Source organism: Etheostoma spectabile, chromosome 10 (genome assembly GCF_008692095.1).
Source record: "Etheostoma spectabile isolate EspeVRDwgs_2016 chromosome 10, UIUC_Espe_1.0, whole genome shotgun sequence".
NCBI classification, from domain to species: domain Eukaryota; kingdom Metazoa; phylum Chordata; class Actinopteri; order Perciformes; family Percidae; genus Etheostoma; species Etheostoma spectabile.
In genome coordinates, this window is record NC_045742.1 from 26,935,836 (window position 1) to 26,948,908 (window position 13,073).

Consider the following 13,073-nt stretch of genomic DNA (forward strand, 5'->3'; position numbering starts at 1 on the left):
TTCACAAGAGATTGGAGGAATTCTAAAAAAGCTAACAACTTTTCAGCTTAAGTGCCACATTGTTGGTCCTCACTATACAAAAAGCTGAGCTTGTTCTGAACATTTTGATATGAAACACTTGGGTATCAGGTTATATGCAAGGTCAATTTAAGAATATATTTAAAAATCAAGAAAATAGCCTTTGACCTCAGAGGGTTAAGAAACGTTTTGTGGAAATTGCTTACAACATCCTCTGAAACGTTGTGGATATACTAAACAGAACAAAACACGACACAAATGGCCAGACTAGTCTTGGGGGGACTTTCCATTTTCTTCGACGTTCCATTGTTCCGACCTCTCAATAACCCAAAAAACAGCCCACTAGTCCGACCTCCTGAAAAAATAAAACCCTCTGCTCCGACATCCCATTGTTCCGACCATATAGGCTTTTTCTAGGATAGCCGATTGGTCAAGACCTGTACGAATGGGTTATGTAACGGGGAATTTGGGACACTAAACTGTACTCAAACCGTTGCAGAGATTGTGTGAATTAGGCAATATAAACATTTAAATGTTTTATTAAGCTAGACAAAAGTAATTTTGCTTGTTATTGTTGATTCAGATTTTAGATTATGGGAGTTGATCCACAAAAGCCTAGCTATATGGTCGGAACCATGGGATGTCGGAGCAGAGGGTTTACTTTTTCTAAACAAATGGACGTCAAGGGAGTCAGTGGGCGGGATATTGAGAGGTCGGAACAATGGAGGTCGGAGAAATGACAGGGCACCCTAGTCTTGCGTCAACGTAAAAAATACTTTTTGTAAAAATAGCACATTTTATACTGATAAGAGTGCAACAGTTTTATAAAGGTTAAAGCTGTGACTGCGTATGGTGTTTGGGGGGGCGGTGTGTGTTTAGAGATGGAATATCAGCATTATAAAGATAATTTCAGTCAAAATGATAAGAACGCTATATGGCGTTGAGCTTGGTGTTAAAGGAGCTTACAGCTTGGTATCTACTGTGTGCTAGGGAGTAGGGCTGTGCAAACAATCAAATTTTCTTGAATGAAAAGAAGAAATCGCAGAGAACCGCCCCAATACCTAAACATATCAAACCAAATATATATATGCCTATGCATGGTTGGATACCAAAAATCACAGATCAGTTTTTTGGGGATTAGATTATGTTCATTGACTTTGAAAAGTTAAAGAAAATGAATGTTTGTCAGCTTCTTATTGGAGACAGCAGTGGCACTTCATCCAGAAGAATGAAAAACTATTTTTGTTTCGCAACAAACACTACAGTTGATGGAATGTAACTGATGGATGGTCGGGACTTTTTTTAAGAGAAACAGGTTGCTTTATTTTACAGCCCCAAACATTGCATAGCAGCACTGCAAAAACTCATTTGTCCATGTTGTCTCAACTTGGCTGTACGCCTGAACACATTCAAGAAGCCCATTTGGAGATGTTTCTGGCATTAACATAGTACAATGCTTAAGATAACAAAGAAAAAAAATCCTATTTAGTGGGGAGTTTGTCTCCGTGAGCGTGGCGTCATGCTAAAAAAAAAGAACTATTTTCGCCGGGAAACGGCCACCCTATCACAATCTCTGCAGGGGAGCCACATTAGAGGTAATGTCATCCACAGTTTAGCCCTCCGCTCCTCATTCCTCCATCTCTCTCCTAATGAACTCCCACTGAATTACCACTTCACCAGCGCCCCTGCCTTTTTATGATTCTATTTGTTTATCCATCTCTGATTTCCTCTCTCGTCTTTCCCCGCGCCCTGGCCACGCGCCGGCTCTTTAATTTTATTGGCCACTGTTAGCGGGGCGGCGAGTCGAGGCACTTCTTCGCTCGTCACCCCTCCCCTCTCCTCCCCGGCCCAACTCCACGCCGGTCTGTGAGTTTAGCAGATTAGGGTGCTCATCAGTCAGGGGAGAGGACCCCCGCCGCGGCAGGCCGCAGCCAAATCACACAAACATCTCTGGAAGGCATTGTGCCGTAATTGAATGCACAATAATTCCCCCCCATTAATACATCGCTCATAACGCAGCTTACGCATGAAATGTCCACATTATCTGTTGCGTTTTTTTCTGTTAATGTCTTTACTCCTCAACAGTAAATTTAATAGGAAAAGTAAAAGGGAGTGGGTGAACAAGTGCAGAAAAGAATAAAAAATATTGACGCTTTCTCCTTTTTCATGCGTCTTTTCTAAGTATAAAAAGGGACAAATGATCACAACTGGATCCAGCTGTTCCTATGATGGCTGCGCTACGCCAACTGCTAGCTGCCCGGCAGTCATCATCACTGATTAATGTTGCTTCATGTTTTTGTGAATAAATATGTCTTTTTATATATTTTCAAGGCTACATTAAGAGAATAGCAGCTTCTTTTGTCTTCCTCCAAAAACCTGTTGTGATCAACTGCATTATTGGTGCAGGAACCGACAACGTAAACAGCTGCAGGAAAAGAAAAACATCAGCAATACAGCAGACACAATCGCATGAAGACGGGTATGTGCATATTCAGTTCATGACTCCTGTTCCAATCAATCCGTTCTCACTCCCAACTCGTTAAATACGGACGCTTGGCCAGTGCCTCTCATCTTCAGATACAACGCTCAAAGCACCCTTCAGCGTCTGTATGAAATGCTCCGGGGAGAGCGGAAGATGACAGAGTATTAAGAATGGTAGTGAGTAGTATGAAAGCCTGAAATTCTACGTAGGGTGGTTGGTTGGGGTGGTGGATGGGTCAAACGGCGCAGGACTTTGTTGGTGTCCTGTTCTTCTTTTTCTAAATCCAACTGTCCTATTCTTGTGTCGCGTGTCATGGAAACGTCCCTTTTATAAGCATCCACCATGATCTTTCCCTAAACCCAACCGTCCCGGGATTACCGAATGCTTGTGCCATGTGGACGTGCAGACAGTTTTGTTGTTATTGCTTTGAATTCCTTGTGGGGACGGCAGAAACTATGCACAACAGCTTTAAACGTATGTCCTGGCAAAGAGCATCCAAAGTGACGGAAATGATCCCGACCAAGTACTTTTAGATAAAGCGTGTTTAGATATGACGCTAAAGGAGACTTTTGCCGTCAATAACAAAGTCACATCAGCCAAGCGTCCGTATTGACCGCGATAGGAGAGTGAGAATGTGTGATTCAGACACAACTTCCCTTTCAACAATCGGCAAAGATTTTATGCATTGGTAATACAGGTTGCATATAAAATAAGCTGGGAACACTTCTTACAGATAAAAAGACTTGTATTTGGACAGAAGCTGCCCCACCTTCAAGTTGGTGGTCAACAACTCGTTTTGGAAACTGCATCCTGGGGTTTTTGGGAGACATTCATGCTTGTAGTGAGTGCCTAAGAAGAAGAAAATGGAACTTTGAAAAATGTGCTCTTTTAGTGTTATATTCACCTTCAAAATCACAAATATGTTTTGTTACTACACTATTTTTTATGATAACCACTTACGACTTAATGATAATGATGTGGCTTGTTTCAGTTCATATTCACTGATTTGCAGCTAAAACACGATTAGACGCGTTGTCATAAGGGGTGAAATATCTCTGACAGGTTGAGGAAGTATGGGTGGAGTTCCAACCTCTCAAAAACTCAAAATACTCCCTTTGTCCTACAGCCCACTAGTCCGACATCCCTTTGTTTCGAAAAAGTAAACCCTCTGCTCTGGGAAATCTGAATCGACAATAACAAGTAAAATTACTTTTCTCAAATTTATTAAAACATTTAAATGTTTATCTGGCCTAATCCACACAATCTCTGCAACGGTTTGCATGCAGTTTCGTCCAGGTCCTATCCCCTGACCAATCGGCTATCCTAACCTTAACCACTCAAGGTAAATGCCTAACCCCAACCAGTCTGCTCTCTTATCCCATATGAAAAGCCTACGTGGTCGTAACAATGGGATGTCGGAGCAGAGGGTTTCTTTTTCGAAACCAAGGGATGTCGGACTTGTAGGCTGTGAGGCCAAAGGAAATTCTTTGGGGAAAAAATGGGCAGTCCCTATATGTGCATCTATCAAAAAATCTACTACTTTACATTGTTAAGAGTAATTATACCCATAACATGATACATAGAACAATTTTTGTAAATTAAGACATTGACATTATTTTGACTTCTACATTTCCTAATATAGTGACCCCTAATACTACATTGTGTAAAGCAATGTGTAACTCAGGCAAGTAGCATGAGGGTTTGCAGGACGATGCAATAAATCAAATCAAATAAAACAGCAAAGAGGTAAATGCCTGTAACTATGAGATAGAACTTGGTACTCAACACCCTACCCCAAAAGCACATATTTGTCCTCTTACCTGTAGGCCTACTGCTGTTTATTAATCTAAATTATTTTGGTGTGAGTTGGCCAGTGTTTGGAGATATCCGCCGTAGATGTGTCTGCCTTCTCTCTAATAGAATGCCACTATATATGGCATTTGGCTTGTGGTGTTCAAACAACAAAACATTTAAAAAAACACCAATGTCTCTCAGACTCGGTTTCACTGGACTACTTCTGCCAAACGAAGAAAGGTGGACGAGAGGCATGTGACAGCTGAAGCGTTAGTTAGCTCAGTGAGCTAGCAGTATCGGTGTGCTTCCGTCTGCATTGAGTTTTACAAATGTTGTTTTTGTTTTTTTAGCAACACAAGCCGAGTGCCATTCAGTTCCATTCTACTGGAGAGAAGGCAGACATCTTTCCAATGCCAAATTACACCAAAACAATCAAGATTGATAAATAGCAGTGCAGGTTAGAGAAAAAAATGTATAGGCTATTTTTGATGTTGGGTGAACTGTCCCTTTATTGGGAACAAGGCAAGAGAAAATAATTTCATCTACAAAAGTTCCACTCAAAGAGTTGGTTAAAGAGTTATTTTAAAAGTGAAATGTTTTTTGTTTTGTTGTACCGTACTATTTTTCCCATGAAGCATGCCACAACTGACTGGATAATAACTTTGTCTAACCCATGAAGCACCCAAGGATCTGAGTTTGCAGAAGGCCCCTCTGTATTATCTGCACTATTGTTTTGCTCTGCTGCGTGGCCAACTTAGTTATTGTGCCAAGTTATCTGCAGTCTCCATGCTTTAACGTTTTCATAACCACATACACGCCAGTGAACTGAACTCTCACAGTTGCTTGATCCCATAAATGTTGCCATGGTTTTGCAGCCTAGCGACCTGCATATGTGTATGTGTGTGTGTATGTGTGTGAATGTTTTACACTCACACGTACTCACCTTTAATTCTTTCCCTTCAGCCGCCTGCAAACACTCAGGGATGAGTGCTTGACGTGCTGGCCATACAATAGGCATATTAACTCATGCAGTGACTGCTGCTTGGTGTGCTTGTGTGTACACACTGTTAGCATGTGTGTGGAAAGACAAATATAAAAAGGGTAACACAGGGAGGAGGTAGTTGAAAAAGCGATAAAGTGGACAAACTTGACGATATATTGTAAATTCATCGTCATCTTGGGGGATCAAGGCATTTAAAAAAATGGATTTCATAAGGGCCATAGCCAGGATTTAAAAAAAACAAACAACAACTTAGAGCTGTAGCCCAGACTCTCCCAACTTCTTAATATTGGTACCATTTGTTTCCACCAGACTGCATTTCCTGTTAGCATTTTACGGCTTTTAATTCGGTCGAATCGAACCATGGAGCATGTATCCTTTTGGGGTGTAAAAGTAAAATTGAGAAAAAGATCACACTCAGATGCCGAAACAACCAAAAGAACTCTCCGCCCCACTATGGTACAGTCCATTTGTGGTGATCTGACCCATCTACCAGGTGTGCTTCCAAAGTGTGAGCAAAACGGCTCCTGTAGTAAGGTGGGCTTTGCATGCAAACTCTAGCAGCTTGCGTTGTTTCTCTCACAGAAAAAGACTGGGGTTTGAGCTTGTCACCCATCACTCGCATATCCACGTTCAAACTGCAGAATTCCGAGACAGACGCTGGCAGAGCAGGGCAAAATCTCGGTGGGCTGAGCAGACGTTATGACAAAGGAGCTTATTTGACCATGGAGATGTGACAAATACGAACTAGCTGAGAACACAGACCTTCTTTCTGCCCCATACACATCAGATCAACAAGTGCTGGTAATGATGCATTTTGGTATACTTGGATTTTTCTCTGTGTGAAACTAAACCAAACCAAAAGAAAACCCTCCAAGTTTGGACACTCAACAACTTATTCAGACCGAAACAAACAAACTATAGATGTGAAAATGCCCTCAGCCTTTTTTTAGCTCATTATTCTGGTTTTCCTGGCCGATAAAACTTGTTTCCCGGAGTGAAAAGGTTCGGAAAAACCCACTGAACACTACACTTCCAACACAACCAGATAGACATATGTACCAGCTTGCTGGTGAACACAGTGGAGAATGTAGAGCCAGAAATCATTCTAAGAAAGAGGTGGAGACCAAAACAGAGATTAAAGGAGTGAAGAATATACTTGCAATGGGCAGTGGTGAAAAAAAAGCCAACATGATCCCCAGGATGTCTATCCACACAGCTCCAAACACATCTGACAGTAGGAATTAGTGGTTTAGTGTCATTGCCAGTACTACCTCGACAGCGCGGCTCTGGTTTATTGGCATTTCTTTAAACCAATCACAGTCCTCTCGGGCGATGCTAAGTGCTCTACAGAGCAAAGGCGCCTCCGCAAAATAGCCTCAGAAAGAAACTTGTTTTGGTGGAACATATGTTCAAAAGTGGTTTTAGTTGTGCAACAGAAAACTCTGATTGGACAGATAGTCTAGCTAGCTGTCTGGATTTACCCTGCAGAGATCTGAGGACCAGGTAACCATAGTCCTCAGAAATCCACCGGAGGTTAGAACGCCAATAGACAGGTAACGGACGTCCGGCCTAAATGAGTGAAGTCCGGAAGTGGAACATCGTGGATACAGACTAGTGAAGGTTTAATAATGGTCCAACAAAGTAAAATGACATAAAAGAGAACAAAAATAAAATGAAATTATTCTCAGTATCTACAGTTGCTTGAATCAATGAATGCTTTCTTTTGAACATGTAAAAAATAAGAAGAACATAAAACAAATTTTATTTTAACATGTCCAAAAAGGAATAGGAAGAAGCAGATTATTTCCCCTTTTCCACCGCTATATAATAATCATCATAAATCATCAATCATCGGTCGTAATGTAAGTGAAGTTTGATAATATAGGTGTGTGTGTGTGTGTGTGTTTGTGTATTTATTATTTCCCTTCGGTGTGTGTATGATTCATCAGTGTGCGTTTGTGTATTTGCATGCACATGTTTGAACGTGTTTGTTTACCTCTGTGTTGTGTTTGTGTGTGTGTGTGCGTTTGTGTGTGTGTGTGTGTGTGTGTGTGTGTGTGTGTGTGCCTATATGTGGCACACGTGTGTGCGTGGCCATGCTCAGGGAAGCGCACCGCCCCGCGGATGACACTCAGAATGCATTATAACCATTAATGAAAAAGTTAATGGGGCATTTTCTTACATATCAATTTACATTTGGACTATTTGGGCTCACAAATGATGCCTGTGCGGTCGCGGCCAACGCCACTCGGCACGGAAAACAGAGAGGTCTAATGTGTTTTCGTGGACATCAAAATGTTGTGAATAATGACGCGTCCACTGAATGCAAATCAGATGACACTTGATAGGCCATGATCAACAGTGCCTGCATGGAAACTTTCACCAACAGACACAATGGAAGACGGAGGGGGGGCACAGAGAGAGCTGCAATAAACAGGACAAAAAAAGCAGGACCTGCTGTCTTACACCAATGAGTTATTATGTACAGCTGCATTCATTTTCTTGCATAAATTGTGCGTCAACATAGTATGCAAAACATACTGTTTGGTACAGAAAGCCTTTATCATAAACCAGAAGTAATAAATTTGCAAAGCACAAAACGCATGCACAAACACACACACACACACACACTCCCCGTGAGTTTTATGTAAGAAACAGCTTAACATAATGCCCCCTAATGCATCATTTTTCTGTGTGGGAACAGTGTGTAGCGCTGCCATGTTTTCACCTCTTTGTGAGGATATACAGCACAGGAATTGGCCTTAATGGGCGGGAATGTCAAATTAGGAGCCATTTTTCCTGGGGCATGGAGACAGTGCACACGCATATGCACATGCAACACGTCACTCTCCCGCGGCGCATGGTCAGGTGCCTTTGCTGTTGTTACTGATGCAAAACGTCTTCATTAGCGTCTAGCCCTTTGGCGTCATTTTTAGACGCGATTTGGTCGGGACTCTCGGCGTCACTTTCTGACGCTCTGGGTCGGGACGTACTGTACGTTTGACTGACACACGGCACAAGAACAGGACTGTTAGGTTTAGGAAAAGATTGTGGGTGGGGTTGCAAAATGTACGTTTCAGTGACACGCGAGACAAGAACAGGACACAGTCTCTTGGGTAAAAGTCCTGTGTTATTTGACCCGTCCACCTACTGTACGTTGATTTTCAGTCTTTCATGTAGGGATGCACTGAATCCAGGTTTTTGGGGTTTGGCCGAATACTGAATCCATTGGTTAAGATTCTGCCGAATACCTCATCCTCCTCCCATCCTCAATCCTTTAACATAGTAAACCCATTAATAAGTTATACAACGTCTGGTTAATACAAGTTAGCTGTCACTGGCCTTCCTTTGCCGTACCTGAAGTTTCTGCGTTTTGGCTGCTGTCTAGATTCTTTCATGCCCAACTTGTATTCTTTCAGATGTTTCATATGCAAATGTTGTAACCGTGGCGATGTTGTGTATTGTTTAGGGTCCTCGCCACCACGAGACAAATCGGCATTGCAAATTGAACACGTAGCTTGACTTAAATCGCCTTCTTTTGAATGAAAGTACTGCCAGACAACACTTTTTCTGCTCACGAATTCCATTTTCACTTTCTCACAGCTTACTGCATTGAATGGAAACACCTTATCGTAATCAATGGGCAACGTAGTGAAAGCATAGGGTTTGGTGGAAAAATATTCTAAGGTTCGGCAAAAACCGAATCCTGTCAAGAATCACAATATTAGGCCGAATCCAAAGCTGGATCCTGTATTCTAAAACATGCTTTCATACTAATCAATACTGCTGCTCTGACCGGTGCGTCCCATATAGACACTAAAGGGTGACTTTTGCGTCAGTATTGGATGTGTTGGGGAGTAAAAACGGGTTGGCACACACACAAACACAAAGGTGGAATTCTTCAATCAGATTCAGTCTGTGAGTAAACACAGTCATTGCTTTAAAAAGTCCCAAGAAAGTCTCAACTCAGTCAGAGTCAAGTCCGCAGTCAGGACACGTGAGTCCTAAAGTTAGTTTTTTTAAGTCCCAAACTAATGTAACTTGGAGACATGAATCCAAGTTATTTTAGTGTTTTTGCTGAGTTTGTAAGTAGGGAGGAGTCATTTCAAAGTCACTGTATGAATAAGTCCTGCAGAAAACATTTGAGTTTATTCAAGTTTGAAGTAAAAAATCATTTGAAATTGTTTTTTGCCAAAACCAAAATTAGTGACATATTTGCACATTAAGCAGAAGTATGGCAATGACTTGCTGGGTACATACCATGTATCTGGAATCTTTAGTTGCACAGCTGACAGTTGGTTTTCTTCCTTTGGCTGTTGCGGTCGGCAGATTAGAAAATATTTAGGAGAAAAACAGAATGTGTGCGCTCAGAGATTTGAGAGAAGTGGAAAATGAGTCCCATTTTCTTTTGTATTGTATCTTGTACGATGATTTAAGAATGTCAGTATTACATGGAATGTCCATTTGTATCCACTGATTCGCTTTGCTTGTAGACGCTAAGGCCTAAAAGTCGGATCGTGACACATGGTGCAAAGAAATCGAGAATGTGACAAACTGGGAGCAGATATCTCCTTTTTTCAACGTTTCAGAGGTGTGTATGTTGACTAAATTGTCAAACGGCTTTGAGGAATGCCACCTATTATACTTCTCATATCTCTATTCTCATTTCCATTAATTCATATTGCTACTTATTCCTCCGAAATGGGTATCGCACTTGATACTTTACATAAACAATTGCAAAATGAAAAGCCACCCTGCAGTTTCCCCTTTTCCTCTGATCGCTCCCCTCCCTTTCTCTCCTTCCAGTCTTACTCTCATTATGCCATTCCTTCACTGTCTGCATCCCCCCCCAACGCCCCCCCCCCAACCCCACCGCCGTTACTGGCGAGTGGGCCAGAGCAATGGGCAATAACCCAGCGTGCCGCTTTTCGACTTAACGCTACCTGCTACGCTAATATCATTAATCAATAGAGCCCAGATTGTCTTTGCTGCGATTCGAAGGATCCAAGGGTCCCAGCGGTGCACAGGTACTGCTTTTCTTTTCTTTTTTTCCCCCCCTCCCTTCTTCTCGCTCTCTTCCTTCGCCGCAAAAAAATAAATAAGCTCATTTGCGAAGGCCCCCAAGATGGCCGACTTAATGACGGCCACAGAAGTTTTTCCAACAAATTTCATGGGGCATGATCCTAAGATAATAGCTTTTCAGCCCCAATGACAATCCAATTACCGTGCCAATCAAAGCCCACGGCATGCTGTCTAATTATGATCAAATCTGGCTGTCAGCTCAAATACTAAAACAGCAGCTTTAAGTCCAACAAATCACAGTTTGGAGACGGAGCCCAGTTTGTTCATCCATGATCGGGGGAAAGTAGGGTTTAACTTTCTGTTTGATAAAAAAAAAAGATTGTCTTGTTTTTTTTGTGAGTGCATTAATGTGATGTTTGACACAGCAGCACTCTCAATAATGATCTTGGATAACATTTTTAATAGACTTCATAATTCATTCATCTCACGTGAGGTATAGTAGTATTTCATTTTTTTTTGGAAACGGAAATGGAAAAGACGGATGTCTGTAAACTTACCGAGATATCTGCCACACACCCATGCACATGATGAATGCGTGACATGCAAAAATAGACACAGAAGACCTAACGGTCGCTCACACTTGCTAACAAACATAAAGGCGGCATCAATAACACAAATGATTAAACATTCATGGCCTTTTCAGCGGAACATCTGCCGTGTATGGGTCTCTAGCCTCGGGGACTGGGCGAATCAGGATTTCAAGAAAGCAATAAGATGGGGGGGGGGGGGGGGGGGGGGGGGGGGGGGGCAGCGGGAGATTTACACACACATTCACTCACACACAAACAGGATTGTGTGCATGTGTGTGTAGACAGCCACACAGAGTAAATACAAGACAACGTGGACCGACGCTCAGCTTTTACACTGCACGCTGGAAAAGACAACGATGTGAACAACACACAGACACACAAAAAAACACTGCGTGCTTACCTTGAGGAAAAGCTCACAGGAAGATGAACTGCTCAGCTGACATTTTTAGATTTCTTCTCTTAACTTTCAAATGATTAGAAAGCATTTCTCTGATCTGATCTGTAGCATTTCATGTGATATAGGCTAAACACGATGAAAGGAAATTCAGACGAAACATATTTTGTTTAGTACATGAACGGCTCGTTTGGCCCGAGCAACATAACAATCAGACATGGCAATGCAACTTTTTAACCCTTTATCACAATGTTAGATGAGACTCATGTGCATCACACACTCACACACATCTTAGAAACATTGATTCATTCCCCTATTCAAATTGCAACTCAATACACATCTGTTTAAAACTGCTCATTCCACTTGCTCTGCTTCCTTCTGTTGTTTTTAATATTGTTGTATTCCTTATTTTATTTTTTCTGCTTTTAATATCATATGTATCCATGTACAGTGTCCTTGAGTGCTGAGAAAGGCGCCTTAAATGTATTATTATCAATTATTATTATTATTATTATTATTATTATTATTGTTATTATTGTTATTATTGTTATTATTATCACAATACTGCAATTGGCAGATAAAAAAGTGCAACTTGCACAAACATAAGATTTACTGCCCTTTTTATAAATACTATTTAAGTCGTTTTTATTACCACATTGTAGACACATCTGTACACATCTGTACATTGCTTTCCTTCATGTTTTTCATCTTAATTCTTTGTATATTGTATCCTATTTCTTATGTCTTGCGTAGAGGTTTGTGCCTCGACGCAGAGGTCTTCCCCTCCCTCTCTCTCTCTCTCTCTCTCTCTTCCCTTTCTCACCTAGCCGTCCTGCCCATTAAAGGCAGAAAAGCCGAAAAATAAATAACATAAAAATAAATGTTTTTAAGTGTTCTTCTGTTAACTAAAAAAAAGAGAGTTTTTTTTTCAGTGGTTCATATTAGGGGACATTTACATGAGAAAAGCAGCGCGGCCACTTACATAAACTGAGAACTAATGTACAGTATAAAATCCCAACAACACTACATCTATTTATTGGGCTCATGAAGAAACATAAACATAGCTTATAAGCGTGTAAAATTGCACTGAGGTTCCGATCACTGTGCGAGTTCTGCGGGAATTTACGTTCTGGGCATTCAAAAACAGGAGACTGCAGGTGTAATATGCTTTTTCCTGCGACCAGTGGCTGCAGGTATCTACCTAAAAAAAAACTTTACACATTACAGACAATTAGCAGAGATGTTGAGATGTTGATGTTTTAGATGCACATCATTTTTACTTTTTTTAAAGTCAGGTTTGACTTTTTTATAATTTTTATTTTTATGTGCATCTAAAACCTGCATAACATGAAAATGTACGAACAGCATATAGTCCTATCAAAGTGAACGCAGCAAAAGGACATGTTTAATTATATTAAGCATGTGATCTATTGATGACAAAGAAAGAAAAGACCACAGCGATGAATTTAGCGGGCTCACATTTTGACTATGTTGCCTCACTCACATAGAAGAACTCTTAACATGATGAAACAAATTGTCCAAATACCAAGAGGGGTGTTTTCTTAATTCTTTTATGTGAACATTACTCCAACCGCTCCAATGTTGTGTTTCTGCTCTCCGGACTCAGATTTTAAAGAGTACATGTTATACTCATTTGCAGTTTCCTAATTGTATTTGGAGGTTGCACCAGAACAGGTTTACATGGTTTCCTTTTCAAAAAGCACCATATATTTGTTGAACTGTACATTGCTGCAGCTCCTCTTTTCCCCC